General features: G+C 40.8%; 1 non-coding gene and 1 pseudogene across 1 annotated transcript; both read right to left on the reverse strand.

Annotated features, from left to right (window-relative positions):
* Nucleotides 1-2309: 2309 nt before the first annotated feature.
* Nucleotides 2310-3362, reverse strand: LOC131252717 (UDP-glycosyltransferase 76E2-like; annotated as a pseudogene).
* An 11849-nt stretch (nucleotides 3363-15211) lies between these two features.
* Nucleotides 15212-15317, reverse strand: LOC131254617 (small nucleolar RNA R71). Its single transcript, XR_009175738.1, has one exon. It is a non-coding gene; the product is annotated as a small nucleolar RNA R71 (small nucleolar RNA).
* Between the last annotated feature and the right edge of the window lie 485 nt (nucleotides 15318-15802).

Genomic DNA, 15802 nt, shown 5'->3' on the forward strand with positions numbered 1-15802 from the left:
TAATGAGTTGCTAACATATGAAGATCATGCCCTAAAATGATATTTCTGTACGGATAGACAGAGTGGATGTGGTCACATACATCACGGTGGGCCCCATAGGTAAGTCCCACCCATCCACTAGGGTGGGTGGGACCCTGACCATGGGACTTACACTGATGTGTCTTAAATTTTCACGGTCCAATCATTTTGACAGCTCATTTTAAGGCATGATACCAAAAATGAAGCTAATCGGCCCCAAAGTTAAGTGGACAACACCACACAAAATAGTCGTGATTAAATCCCCACCATTAAAAACTTCATGGAATCCATCAGAATGTTTATTTGACATCCAAGTTGTTAATAAGGTAACAAAGACACAGCTGAAGATACCACAAAAATACCATCTTGATCCAAGGCTTCTGTGGCCATAATAAGTTTTTAATGGTCAATTTAATTTCATGTACTATGGTCTATCAGCAATTTGGATCTACTTCAATTTTTGAATCATGCCCTACAATAAGCTTTCAATACGTACGGACGGTGTGGATGTAGTCACATACATCATGGTGGGCCCCACAGTCAGGATCCCACCCACGGTGGAACAGGGGATCCACCGAAGCCGCCCCGGTCTACATCAAGGGCCCGCTAATCTGCAAAGCTCGACAGACATGCCCGTCAGTTGGCGTGTGAACACTGACAGGGACTGTCTAGTCCATGACCCATACCAATTCAGACTTTTACAGATTATTCCATTCCAAGAGTTTCTTGAAGATTACCTGGTCCATCAATGGTACGAAACACCATCTATTAGCATCGTTATCTCCAAGCAACTGTTCTACCACCTCCTCGTGACCAGATCCACAAGTAGATTGATTATTAAATAATTAATAAAATCCTGGTAAACCACTCTCCACTATGAAAATGAAACACCCTTAATATAAGTTCAACTAAGCATTAGGCACACTCCACGTGGCTTTGGAGGTTTTTGGCCAGTTCTCAGTTGTCTGCGGCCACCTACCTACTAATTAGGTTGGGAGCGGATTAGGTGAGACCCGATCCATTAAGGTAGGCGGGACTAACAGTGATTTATCTGTCTTAAAACAACACTGTCCATTCATTTTCAAAGCTCATTTTAGGGCATGATTCCCAAAATGAAGCAGGTCTAAATCGTAGGTGGACCACAGGAAAAAGTAGCGATTGAATCCACACCATTACAAACTTAATTGAGTCCATCGAAATGTTTATTTTCCATCCAACCTTTTGATAACGTCACAAAGACCTATATGAAGAGACCACACAAATATCATCTTGATCCAAAGATATTGTGGCCCACAAAAAGCTTTTAACGATGGATTACTATTATTTCCTGTACTATGGTCTATCTGATATTTGGATCTACTTCGATTTTTGGATCGTGCTCTTAAACAAGTTTTCAATACACACGGACGGAGTGGATGTAGTCACATACATCAAGGTACGCCTGACAGTAAGGTCTCTCACGCACATTAGTGTATCAGGTTAGTCTCATTATGATTGTTATTATTATTATTATTATTATTTAATTGTCCATTTTTTTTAATGGTGGAACGGAAGTTAGATAAGACGTATACATGACAGTGCTCTTCACAAGTTTCAGAACAAGCTCTTGAAAGTGTTTTTTTTTTTTAATCATTTGATAAAGGATGCTCTAACATGTGCTGGTACGTGCAATAATTCAAAGTAGGAGGGGGAAAGTATAATTTTAGGTAATTAAGGGGAGCCCCTACAATATATAGAAATGAGCAAGGCCAACCCACCACTACTCCAAGCAAGAATACCATCTTATAGAGATATCAATTGATTCTACCATTATTTTAATCATTTTTGATAGGACAAGGCCATCAACTGTTTTGGTAGTTAGTTGTTAGCTGGCCATCAGCAATTTTAGCCATCGGTCGTTGGTCTTCCGTTGGCGTCGTAAGTCAGGCTGATGCACTCATTAAGTGGGCCATAACTATATGTTGAGTTAAACCAGCCGCTGTTCATTTATTGTAATGGCACGTCGGAACTGACGAGTGGGACGGCCTACTTTTGTGCGAGGTGATCTTGATGACTTGAATCCACCATTTTGATGGCTTGGATTACCTGCATAAGTTAGAGAAAAGATGGGCCTGCATGATAAGTTCGCATGCAGCTGCATGGCTGGAAAGAGACTACCTCTGAAAGTCATAATAGAAGTTGCTATATATTTTTTCCGTATAAATCCAGGGTGCAGATTGAAGGGTTATGACCATCCAATCTAGGAGATTTGCGGGGCATCCGTGATTGATGATATGGCCCACCATTACACCTAAACTAGAAGCCTATTATCCACTTAGACAAAGATGCATTAGAATTTAGAAAGACGATATCAGATCAATCAAAGCATCCAAGGACTGATGGGAAGAGCCTCCTTTCCTAATAGAACAGTTTACGTTCTCCTTCAGATCCTTGATCCTTTTCCTTATCTCCTTCCCTTCATGTCCAACCATTAATCTTCTTATTCCCCTCTCTATCTCACCTCTCTCTAGCTCATTCTCTAGTGTCATCCCCACCCTCCAAACATGGCTTACTAGCCTAGCATTGATCCCTTGCTCTGCCAAACGTGGCGAACAAATTGCATAGGGACCCCCTCACATATGCTCTCTAACGTAGAATTCCAACCATTATGTGTCCAAAACCCTCCCACTGCTGGGTGGGCCAACACATCTTGTTGTGGGGCCCACTTGACGATCAGGCCCCTATCGCGTGTCTCCTCTTCAAACCCTTCAGGCAGCTTGGCACATTCCGAGAGACTAACCGATCCAGGCCTGACCACCCACAAGAAGGGTTGCCCGCTATTGGCCAGGCCCCACGCCATCTCGGCAAGATCTGCTCCGTCCATCACACCTGTACTCCCAAAGCTCACGTAGATGACGGATAATGGGGCTTGTTTGGCCAGCCATGCCATGCATTTATTATCTGGAGTTAACAAGCTGCTGGAATCAGAAGGGCCCACCATGAACTTGTGGAGTGGACCGATCGGGAAGGCCGGGATCCGAAGGTCCAGCCGGAGATTGGCCAGTGTGGTCTGTTCAAGGCAGTCTGGAGTGTTGAAAATGAGTCCTGATGAAGCCCTTGCCGCAATGGTCAATGAGACAAACAATTGAAGAGTTGCGTCCATGGCGGATGTAGTGATGATAGGCAAGTCCTTGATTCTGAGGGGTGGAATTTCAGACACTGGATCTTCTGACTTTGGATCTGGTAAGACATTGAAATTTATTCATGATTAGAAGTGTCATATGAATATCGCCGTGTGGCCCATGGTTTTGTTGATCCAAACCATTGACGCCACAGGCCGTGCTGTGGATGGACTGTTTCCACCAAAAGTCTTCCAGAGAAGAAGATCCTACCCATCCAGTTATTGTAATTCTTTACGTACAGTTCAATGCCACGCATTCTTCCTAATCGTCTATTTATCGGTAACTGATAGAAGGGCTAGGATTTTCTCGTCTAGTGGATTTTGGGTTTGTGGTCATCCAAATGAAGAAGAACTGGATGGCTAGGATCTTCTTCTCTGGAAGTACTGGAATTATGATTTAACCAAACAAAGCCTTTGAATAATTAAAGAGCCGTTTACAAAAACCCGCATATTTTTTGTCCATTTAGGAAAAAAAATAACTACTTTTAGAATATTTCAAGTAATCTGGTTATCCTTTTGCTCTGTTATCAATCTAACCACCTCATGTTGCCATTGCAATTGGATACAGTTTTACAACCCTATTTTATAAAAGGCTAAAATACCCTCCATTTAAAAAATGCCTTTCATTTAAAACATTCAATGTAGCAGATAGTGGTTGTAATGTTCAAGGATCCCAAAGCTAGGTGGGGTCAACTATGTTGTTTGTGAGAAATTCACACCATTCATATGTTTGCCAAATCATTTTATGGCATCAGTTCAAAAATGAGGCAATTTAAAAGCTCAAGGGGGCTACACAACACGAAATAGTGGAGATTATATGCTCACAATTGAAACATTTGTTGGGCTGCGGAAGCTTTTGATTAGGTTAATATTTTTGTTCTTTCAATTCATCCTAGTGGTAATGACCTAATCAATAAGTTGGATGACAAATAAACATTACAATTGGCCTTAGGAGGTTTTTAATGGTGGGAGTTCAATCACCATTGTTATCCTATGGTGTGGTCCACCCGGCCATGGTCATTGATGAATAAAAATAAGCCAATCTAATCATCATGTGAGATGCATGAATCAGTTTCAGGTATATATATTGTTTGTTAATGGCGTGACCCACCTGATTATTAAATCATACTAAATTGAATCATACTTAATTAAAATACCAAAATATTCTTTTCAGGGGTGAAATGGCTCAAATGCGATCTCCTTTATCTTTTCTAAAACGTCACAAGTAGAGCATTATCGGCTCGAGAAGGTGTACCCTTTCAATGGATGCAACCAGCCATGGTCATTGATGAATAAAAATAGGCCAATCTAATCATCGCTTGAGACACGTGAATCAGTTTTAGTTGTCTATATTGTTTGTTTATGGTGTGACCCACCTGATTATTGAATCATACTTAATTAAAATACCAAAATATTCTTTTTAGAGGTGAAATGGCCCAAATTCCTTCTCCTTTCTCTTTTTCTAAAATGTCGCAAGTAGAGCATCATGGGTTCCAGAAGTTGTACCCTTTCAAAATATGCAACCCACCATGGTCATTGACGAATAAAAAATAGGCCAATCTAATCATCATGTGAGACACATGAATCAGTTTCAGGTGTATATATTATTTATTTATAGTGCGGCCCACCTGAAGATTGAATCGTACTAAAATTTGTTTCCTCTGATCATCATGGTGGGTTATACCTGTTGAACTGGACATGTTCCATCTTACGTACCACTGAACAAGGGCTGGCAGGGTTAAGTGTTGGGGATTTGAGCTGCGGAATCACACAGATCTAGATCTAGGATAGCAATTCAATAGTAACAAGCAATCACAGAAGAACGAAAACATTTAACGTGGAAAACCCTTACGGAAAAAAACCATGGCACAAAACGACAGAAATTCACTATGAAATAGAAATTACAAGAGAGAGGACTTACTCGATTCGAACAACCTCGAATCTCACCCTTGCTACACACTTTGATAACCCTAGAACCCCTTTAGAAAGCTTTAATTAGAATTATTTTCCATGTCCTAGAAAAGCTCTAGGGACACCTATTTATAGTTTTGACAACTTCCCCTTTCGCACCGACTCAAATTTCCGCAGTCCGCATTAAATCCGAAAACCAATCTGCGTAACCACGACTAGTCGAGGGACCCCTACGACCAGTCAAGCAATCCCCACGACTGGTTGAGCGGCCCGGACACCAAAAGGTGAGCTCGCTGGACTTTGAGTCAAGCTGGCCATGACCGATCGAGTGGCCCGGACACTAAAAGGTGAGCTCGCTGGACTTTGAGTCGAGCGGGCCACAACCGGTCGAGATGACCCCTACGACCGGTCGAAGGCAGTGAAGACTTTTCTAACAATAATCTCCACCAAGTCTTCAACCTTCAACCGTGTAGCTCCTTGATATCTTCTCTTATCTCTTCATCACATCATAGCTTCAATCAATGTTTCTCGTGCACACTCCGTCCTTCTTTTACGCCATCGCCAAGCCCAGAAAAGTTGCACAGAACTTAAACTTTTCTGTAGGAACGACCTTGGTGAGCATGTCTGCTGGATTCACACTAGTGTGAATCTTTTTCAGTGTGACACCTCATTCATCAAGCACCTGTCGGATAAAGTGGTGACGAACATCAATGTGTTTAGTATGTGAGTGATAAACAGAATTTTTAGCCAAATTGATAGCGCTCTCACTATCACAGTTAACCGGCATGGCCTCCTGCTGAAGTCCCAACTGATTTATCATGTCTCTGAGCTAAACACCTTCTTTAAAAGCTTCCGTCACTGCCATATATTCTGCTTCGGTCATGGAAAGAGCCACCATAGACTGAAGCTTCGATATCTAACTGATTGCTCCACCCGCTAGTACAAACGAGTATCTTGAAGTTGACTTCCTGGAATCTATATTGCTTGCGTAATCAGAATCTATATACCCTACTAACTTTGTTCATGTCTTTTTAAAAGTTAAGACGTAGTCTTTCATACCTTAAATATATCGAAGTAGCCATTTCACCGCTTCTCAATGTTGCTTACCGAGGTTTGACATATATCTGCTCACAACACCGACAGCCTGTGAAATATCCGGTCTCGTACAGACCATGACATACATTAAACTGCCAATCGCATTCGAATAGGACACATGGGACATAACCTGCTTTTCCTCATTAGATTTAGGACATTGTTCTGAGGAAAGCTTGAAGTGAGCCGCGTGAGGAACGCTCACCGACTTTGCCTGATCCATCTCATACTTGATTAATAATTTTTCAAGGTATTCTGCCCATGATAACCAAAGTCTGCTCCTCTTCCTATCTCTATGAATATTTATGCCAAGAACCCTCTTTACAGCCCTCAGATCTTTCATCTCGAATGTCCCTGATAATTGAGTCTTCAGTACATTAATTTCAGACATATCATGACAGGCGATCAACATATCATCAACATACAATACTAGGATGATAAACTTTTCATCATTTAGTGTCTTATAATAGACACAGTGATCGTATTCACTTTGATTAAATTTCTGTCTCATCATGAAAGAATTAAATTTTTTATACCACTACCTAAGTGACTGTTTCAGGCCGTACAACGACCTCATTAACTTGAAAACTTTTTCCTTTGCCCCTTTAACTTCGTAGCCCTCTGTTTGCTTCATGTAGATCTGTTCTTCCAATTTTTCATGTAGGAATGCAGTCTTCACATCCATCTGTTCCAGCTCGAGATCGTATTGGGCAACCAGCGCCAACACAAATCTAATAGGTACCTGCTTAACCACCGGTGCGAATATCTCTGTGAAGTCGATTCCTTTTCTCTAAGCATAACCCTTCGCTACCAACCTTGTTTTGTATTTATTCTGTTTCCTTTTAAATAACCACTTGCATCCGATCACTTTTCGGCCCACAGGAAGCTCCACCAGCTCCCATGTGTGATTTTTGTACAACGAGTCCATCTCATCGTCCGTAGCCGCCTTCCACTTTTTTACATCAGGCTCATCAAGAGCCTCCTAAATAGTAGACGGGTTTCCCTCATCTGTAATGAGGGCATATGCAATATTAGAGTCGTCCCTGTATCTTGCCGGTAACTTGCGATCACGCAGTGGGTTCCTTCTCACAGGTGGCTGCTCCACCTGACCCTGTATCTCTGTCTTCACATCTGTCTCTGCCTGAGTATTATCTGTATCAATTGGATGTCTACGATCACCCTTTCGGGTTCATCTTGCTCCTTTTGATCATTCTTGCAAAATAAGGAGCTTTCATCGAATCTGACGTCATGGCTAATGATGACTTTGCGTGTGACCTTGTCGAATAACCTGTAACCTTTCACACCAATGTCATAGCTAACAAAGATGTACTTTTTGGCTCTATGGTCTAGCTTATCTCTCTCCATTGACGGTACATGAGAGTAAGCGTCACAACCAAATGTACATAGATTTGAGTAGTCGATTTTCTGATCACTCCATACTTCCTCTAGAATTTTACATTCAATTTCTGTTGAAGGAGATCAGTTCACCAAATAACAAGCCGTGTTAACGGCCTTAGTCCATAAATCCTTGCCCAACGCAGCATTACTTAACATGCATTTAGCCCTCTCCAGGAGAGTCCAATTCATTCACTCAGCCACACCGTTTTGCTTGGGCGTGTGGCGCACTGTATTGTGTCTGATGATCCCTTCATCCTTGCAATAATTATTAAACTCAGTGGAAGTAAATTCTCCACCATTGTCAGTCCTTAAAACCTTTATTTTTTGCCCTGACTGTTTTTCATCATTGCCTTTCATTGCTTGAATATGGTGAAAACTTCGGATTTACGTTTCATAAAGTAAACCCAAACTTTCCTGGAGTAGTCGTCAATGAATGAAACAAATCATAATGACCCCTCAATGGAAACTTCTGGCGATGGCCCCCATACATCAGAGTGCACATAATCAAGCACTCCCTTACAAACATATTTTCCAGATTTAAAAGACAGTTCAGATTGTTTACCATATATACAATGCTCGCATATATTTAAATCAGAATTTTTAAAAGTTGGAATCAAGCATCGATCAGAAAGTACCTTCATGCCTCGCTCGCTCATGTGGCCCAGACGAGCATGCCACATACGTAGAGATGTGGAGTCTGCAATAGCTAATGCCGCTCCACCTACTGAAGTGCTCCTAATCAACCTGTAAAGGTTTCCTTACCTCTGTGCTCTCATAACCACGAGTGCCCCTTTTGAAACTTTAAAGACGCTATCAATACAGGTGAACTTGCACCTTATAGCCTTAAGTGCACCAAGAGAAATCAGACTTTTCTTCATGTCAGGAACGTGCCCGACGTCAGTCAAGGTATGCTTCATCCTATTAAACATCTTGATGCTAACCGTACCAATAGCCACAACATTACAGGCATTATCATTGCTCATAAAAACCTATCCACCATCGCATTCCTTGTAACTGGTAAACCAACTCCGATGAGGAGTCATGTGATAAGATGCTCCTATGTTAAGTATCCACTCGTCTTTATGATTGTCATGTAAGTAACCAATCATGGAAACAGACAGAACATCACCACCACTTGATTCTTTATCAGATGTGACCACATTGGCCTCCTTGGAAGAAGCCGCTGAATTTTCTTTCTTCGTTTTAGGATTTCTACAATCCTTCTTCATGTGTCCAGACAACCCACAATTTCAATACTTTAATTTTCCTTTGCCCTTGCCCTTGGATTTGGATATAGGCCTTGAGGATCATGTACCTCGCTCAAAATCTCTGCCCCTCGTAATTAATGCATCGAAAGATGCCCCCATGTCGCCGTTTAACTTTCTCATAGCCTTCCCTTGAAGGATTGAGATAACAGTGTCAACACTTAGGGTTTTATTTGCAGTGCACATCGTGTCCCTGAAAGACTTATATGATGCAGGAAGAGAATTCAACAATATACATGCCTGTTCCTCATCTTTGACCACTTCCTTCATATCCAGCAATTTGCACATCAATTTATTAAAGTTGCTAATATGGGCTCTAGATCTCCACCTTCTGCCATCTTGAAGGTATAACATTGTAGCTTCAAGTACAGGCGATTTTTAGAGGACTTCTTTGCATAGATGTTTTCTAACTTTGCCCATAAACTAGCCGCAGTTTTCTCCCTCAAAACATTATAGAGAACCTCATCCGTGAGACATAAACGGATAGAGGCTAAAGCATTACTATCAAGGTTTTTCCATTCATCATCTTTCATGGTAGATTTTCGCTCCTCAAGAGCCTTAATCTCGCCTTACTTGGTTAACATGCTAATCATCTTAACCTTCCATAACACAAAATTATTTTTTCCTGAGTAATTCTAAATATGAAACTTGCTGTTTCCCATTCTTACTAATCCTGTAGATTCAGATCTGTGCCCCAACGATTGCTTTGATACCACTTGTTGGGGATTTGAGCTGCGGAATCACACAGATCTATATCTAGGATAGCAATTCAATAGTAACAAGCAATCGCAGAAGAACGTAAAGATATAATGTGGAAAACCTTTGCGGAAAAAAACCACGGCACAAAGCGACAAAAATCCACTATGAAATAGAAATTACAAGAGAGAGGACTTGCCCGATTCGAACAACCTCGAATCTCACCCTTACTACACCCTTTGATAACCCTAGAACCCCTTTAGAAAGCTTTAGAATTATTTCCCATGTCCTAGAAAAGCCCTAGGGACACCTATTTATAGTTTTGGCAACTTCCCCTTTCGCACTGACTCAAATTTCTACAGTCCGCATCAAATCCGAAAACGAATCTGCGTAACCACGACTAGTCGAGCTGAGTCCACGACTGGTCAAGGGACCCCTACGACCTGTTGAACAATCTCTACGACCGGTCGAGCGGCCCGGGCACCAAAAGGTGAGCTTACTGGACTTTGAGTCGAGCGAGCCACGACCAGTCGAGATGACCCCTACGACCAGTTGAGCAATCCATACGACTGGTTGAAGGCGGTGAAGACTTTTCTGACAACGCTAAGTTCACCACTTTTTTCCAAAAGAAGAAAATTGAGGGTGTTCCTGCCTTTTTTGTTGCTAAAAGGACTTCTTGGGCATTCAATAGGCAATTCATTCTTTGTTGAAATTTGGGTTATAAAGGTATTATGCCGTAAAAATCTTCAAAAATAAAAAGGTTATTCTGAAAGTAGGAAAATGATGTCATAAAATAGGGTTATAACTAGATACCCAATCCTATAGACCCGACCGAATTTTAACTCCCATATGTAGAACCCAGTAAGGGCTCGCTTGGGAGCTTGTAAATGGAGGTAAATAGGAAATAGCTACACCCTGATCCATAGCTCAACTGGTAGACGAAGTGGATATACCTCGTTTCAACACTTAAGGTCTTGGTATCGATCCCTAGTGGGGGTGGCTAACAGTGCACAAGCTAAAGAAAAAAGAAGAAGGTAGAATTAGAAGTAAATGAATTAAGAGAAGATAACTTATCAGTTGTGTTTGGATGGGAGTAAATGAAATGCATTTGAAATTTAAAATATTATATTTGGATGGCAGTAAATGATAGGAATTGAAAAGTATTAAATTTTTTAATATATTTAGAGGGACATATGTGATATCCTAAACCATCTTTCATATCCCAAATATTTAGATGAGAGTAAATGAAATGCATTTGAAATCTAAATATTTTATTTGGATTGGAGTAAATGGTAGGAATTGGTTAATATATTCAGAGGAACATATGTGATATCCCAAACTAGTTTTAATATCCCTAATATATATATATATATATATATATATGTTTGTGTGTGTGTGTGTGTGAGATATTTGACAGAATAATTCTAATAAGCCCATTGAAATATATATTTAGTGAAAAGGAGGAAATTTCAAGCCTTACGTGGCTCACAAACATAACAATCACAAACAAGCAACTTACCAATGTTTTTAACCGTCTATTTAGATAGCCAATAAATTGGATTGTTCTTTTTAGTGATGTAGCCAATGGTTGGATTATTTCGAAGCATCATCAGTGGGCCACATGCATAGCGAACATGTGTAGCAATACCTTTATTTACTCGTGTGACTTACTAAGAGAGCCCAAAAAGGTAATTTACCCCCATTTACTTCTAAATCTCTCTTTTGAGAGAGGATTTCATTTACAGGGATGTTTACTTCCATTTCATTTTATTTTCATGCATTTACTCCCACTAAGCACACCTCAAAGGCAATATACCTCAATTTACTCCCAATTCCTCTCATTTGCCTACATTTACTCACATCCATACCGCCTTAAGAGATTGGGTTAGGTTCAACTCTCATTGTTTGGACCTGGTTACAAATGGGTCTAGTTGGTTTCAAGTCATCTCGTTAAAGTGAGTGGTTGGGTTTGGTCGGGTCTAAATCAACTCTAGTTAGTTTTAAGGAATTTTACCAAACCTTTTCAAGTATACCGAGATATACAATGGCTTCAAATGTTGAGTCATTATAAGAGTCAGCCTTTCGATAATTACTTTTTCAAAGGGGGATCCTGGCTTAACTGTCAAGGTCGTTGATACCATTTTGGTTTTATCATCGGGAGTCATAGGAACCATGATATATGATTATAGGAGGGTCTAATTCTTTCACATCTCATTCCATCTTGTTTGGTTGAGATGGTCTAGTCTGAAATATTGCATATCAGACCCATTTATTGCATGGATTTACAAGCATGACACCGTTTAATAGCCTAATTTAATTGTATTTGTGATGCAGGGCGTCTTCATGAGCTTGGACTGGGAAAGGATACTAAAAAGCATGGATTTACCGATCTGATGACACCAAAGCATGGGACGGACCTTAGGAGACCAAGATCGATAGATTTGCACGCCAGGGATCCAAGAAAATCGAGGAATTGAAGCTCAAGTGGCCTGAAAAGTGTCCAGAATGTAAGATCATAGGGTTCTCACCATCCGATCAGTTCGAAACTCCATATGTGGCCTGAGGACTATAAAGTAACCGTACACGTCAAATTTCAGCCCTCGGATCACTATGGAAGTGCCCCAACTGACAGATCAGCCCATAAAACCGTTGATTCTGGGCCCACCTGATATCTGAAACTATCCAAATTTGGTCTTGACGGTTTAAATAAGATGGGAAAGTGAATGGATGGATCAGATTGTTAAAACACATCACAGTGGGGCCCGTATGTGATGTGTGTGTGCACAGAACATGTAGACCCGAGCCGCACCGAGCCAAGAGACGCGGGTCAGCGCTGACCCGCGTCTCCTTCCCAAACACGGCAGCAGCCGTTTCGCGCCGCGTAACGAACGGACGATGTCCGTTTTGCGGATCGTTGTGGGCCCCACTCAACCCCCAGTTTGATGATCCAAACCGTCCATTGGATCCGTAGGATGGCTAAGACCCTCGCCTAGGTGTTTCTTCTCCACCATGCAACCTATCGCACGTTCCTAGCCGTTTAACGCAGAACGGGCGGTGAAATTCAAAAATTCAGTGGACCGCATCAACGGACAACCAAAACCGTCCATCTTCAACTAGAATTTCGAGACGAATCCAACTGACGGAGTGGATTTCCTCTCCAGCATCATTCATGGCCTCCACCAACATCCCAGCGCGAGCCCTGTTGCGCGCAGCCGGGACTTCCGGGCCGTTCCCTGATCAAGACAGTGATTGGATCAGCAATCCAAACCGTTCATTCGCATCAACAGGAAGCCGTGACCACCACCAAGAAGGCCGATTTTGATTTTGGACAATCAGTCGTCCAAAATCTCAAGCCAAACGCGGGTTGATCGCGGGTCCTCCGCCTGTCGCTGCGAAACCTGTTTTATTCCGACTCCAACACAGCCTCTAGTGCGTAAGGCTTCCGCATGGAGGACGGAAAGTGGGCTCCGACGAGAGTACTATAAAAAAGAAAAGGAGAAAGGCCAGGGAGGGCATCAACGAAGGAAGAAAGGAGCGAGAATCAGCTTCGTTTTGGGGTCGCTTGTCAGGGAAACGGTATTGTTTCTGTTGCTGTGTGCACAAGAGGAGTGCGTGGAGCGTCAGGGCTGAAAACGAGAGAGAGGAAAGATGAGAGGTAAAAGATAAGAAGTTTTTTTTCCTTTATTTTTCTTCTCTTTTTCGTTTTCTTTTCTTTCTATTTGTTTTGGGTTTAGGCCAATCATGAGTGGCTAAACCTCTTAGCTAGGGCTAAGAGGTGAAGCTGTGGAGATGGGAGAGTTTATTCTATGCATTTAATTAAAAATTTCAACTTAATTTGATTTTTAAGTTGATAATTCAAGGAATATTTTCTTAGTATTTAATGGTCTGTTGTGAATTGAAATTACAATGGATTTGCAATGGCTTTGAATATTTCTCTTTCTCTTTTAATGTTTATGACGTCAGGAGGCCCTGTTGTTCACCATCGTCTCCTGGGCATGGTAGGATGACAGTACCCTTCCTGATCTTCATACATTGTTGATTGGTTGGTAATTAGTTTAATCTTGTTTTTTTGTCTTCCGGGCATGGTTAGATGATGGAATCCATTCTAATTCATATACCTTTCATCTCTTGAAACCTATATCAATGGCAGTTCAGTAAATTTCTTCCTGATCTCTACAAGTGGATCCTCTGAATCCCTAGTTTCCTTCCTCTGAATTCCTTAAAGTTTTAGATAATTCTTCCACAATTATTTCTTAAAGTCTATTTGGTTTAAATCACATCTTAGTCTAGTTCTAGTTCTACTTGGTTTCAGATAACGTACAGGTATCAGTCCCTGTGGATTCGACCTCGGTCTTACCGAGTTTATTACTACATCACAACCCTGCACTTGGGGAGTGAACAAGTTTTTGGCGCCGTTGCCGGGGACTGACGGTTACGTTTTTCTGAAATTAATTGGTTTTAGGATTAGTTTAAGATTAGGATTTTACTAACCTTAGTTTTTATTTATTTATTTTTATTTGAGTTCAAAATTAATTTGTTTCCTGTTTTATAGGATCTGGACATAAGTTTCTCAATTGGTAATTCTTTCCTAATCTCTCTACTTTTTCATATTTTTAGAATTAGGGTTATTTCTTTCCCTTCTTAGAAATTAACTTTCTATTTTTGTTTTATTTTAGTAACTTTCTAATTCTAACACTTTTAGAATCTAATTCTGTTTCCTAATTTATTTTTAGAATATTTGTTTAGGAACTAACCTTCCTATTTTGTAGGCCTTTAAGATAGAAATCTCTATTTTGGTGCACTCCTTCCCTACTCTCTATTTTTCAATTCTCTTTTAGTAATTTACTTCCTAGTATAGGATTTTCCTAGTTTACTTTAGAAATTTCCACTTTTCTTTACAGAATACCTTCTTTTAGAAATTAATTTACTGTTATTTTTCTTTTAAAGTATCGTTTTCCTTTTTTTTTAGAATCTAACTTATTTTTGTTTTATTTTGCAGGTCCTTAACTTAGGAGCTTCAATTTGGTAATTCCTTTCCAACTCTCCCTCTCTTTCTTCTTAGATTTTCTTTTTTCCTTCTTTAGGATTAGGCTTTGAATTGAGGGCTGCGAGTGTTTTATGCCCAAGTGGGCCCGTGACGGCACTCGACGTCTCTTAACTGAAGGAGGAGTGGTTGAGGGGTTGACTATCCATCGCAGGATTAGACACCGCTCGAAATCCCCTGAGTTAACTGAGGTTATGGCTGAAGACCAACCTCCTTTACCCCCACCCAGGGTGGAGGATACCCAAGATGAAAATGAGGTGCAACAGGCACCCCCGCCTCGTACTTTACGGGATTATCTACAACCGGCGGGAGTGAGTATGCCCTCATGTATGATTTTTCCTGAAAACACAGGACAAATGGACATCAAGCCAGGAGTTATCCAACTCCTTCCCAAATTCCATTGACTTGAATATGAAAGTAAATATTTACATTTGAAAGAGTTCGATGAAATTATAGCTACATTATGTTTTCCTAATGTATCCGAGGATACAAAGAGTGAAACTCTTTCCCTTTTCCTTAAAAGAGAAAGCTAAGACGTGGTTACATTCATGCGCCCTAGATCCATTGGCACATGGAACGACATGCGGAGAATTCATAAAAAAATTCTTCCCACATCATAAGACGATTACCCTCGAAAAGCGATCATGAACTTTGCCCAAAAGGAAGATGAAACATTCTTCCAATGTTGGGAAAGGTTTAAAGATTTGGTCAGTTCATGCCCACAATACGGATTTGAAACGTGGCGCATTACAATTTTTTTCTACGATGGACTGACATCTTCCATGCGCCAAATGGTCGAGACAATGTGTAATGGAGAATTCATTAATAAAGATGTTGACGAGGTATGGGATTACCTCGATAGTCTCGCTGAAAAAACACAATCATGGGACTATTACCCAATAGCGAACACCACGTCTAGGCCGACTCAATTAAAGGAGAAAGGTGGATTATATTTCTTGAAAGAAGAGGATGATCTCAAGTGTAAAGTGACTACGCTCATAAGGAAAGTTGAGGCCATGGAAAGAAAGAAGGATAAGGTCAATGAAATTGTTTGCGGCATCTGTGATTGCAACATTCACACAACTGAAAACTGTCCTACAATACCTGCCTTTCGAGGAGTGTTGAATGAACAAGCCAATGTCGTAAATAATTATCAAAGACCTTTTACTGGACCTAACTCCAACACATACAATCCTGGCTGGAAAAATCATCCAAACT

The sequence above is a fragment of the Magnolia sinica genome, chromosome 8 (assembly GCF_029962835.1).
Source record: "Magnolia sinica isolate HGM2019 chromosome 8, MsV1, whole genome shotgun sequence".
In the NCBI taxonomy this organism is placed as follows: Eukaryota; Viridiplantae; Streptophyta; class Magnoliopsida; order Magnoliales; family Magnoliaceae; genus Magnolia; species Magnolia sinica.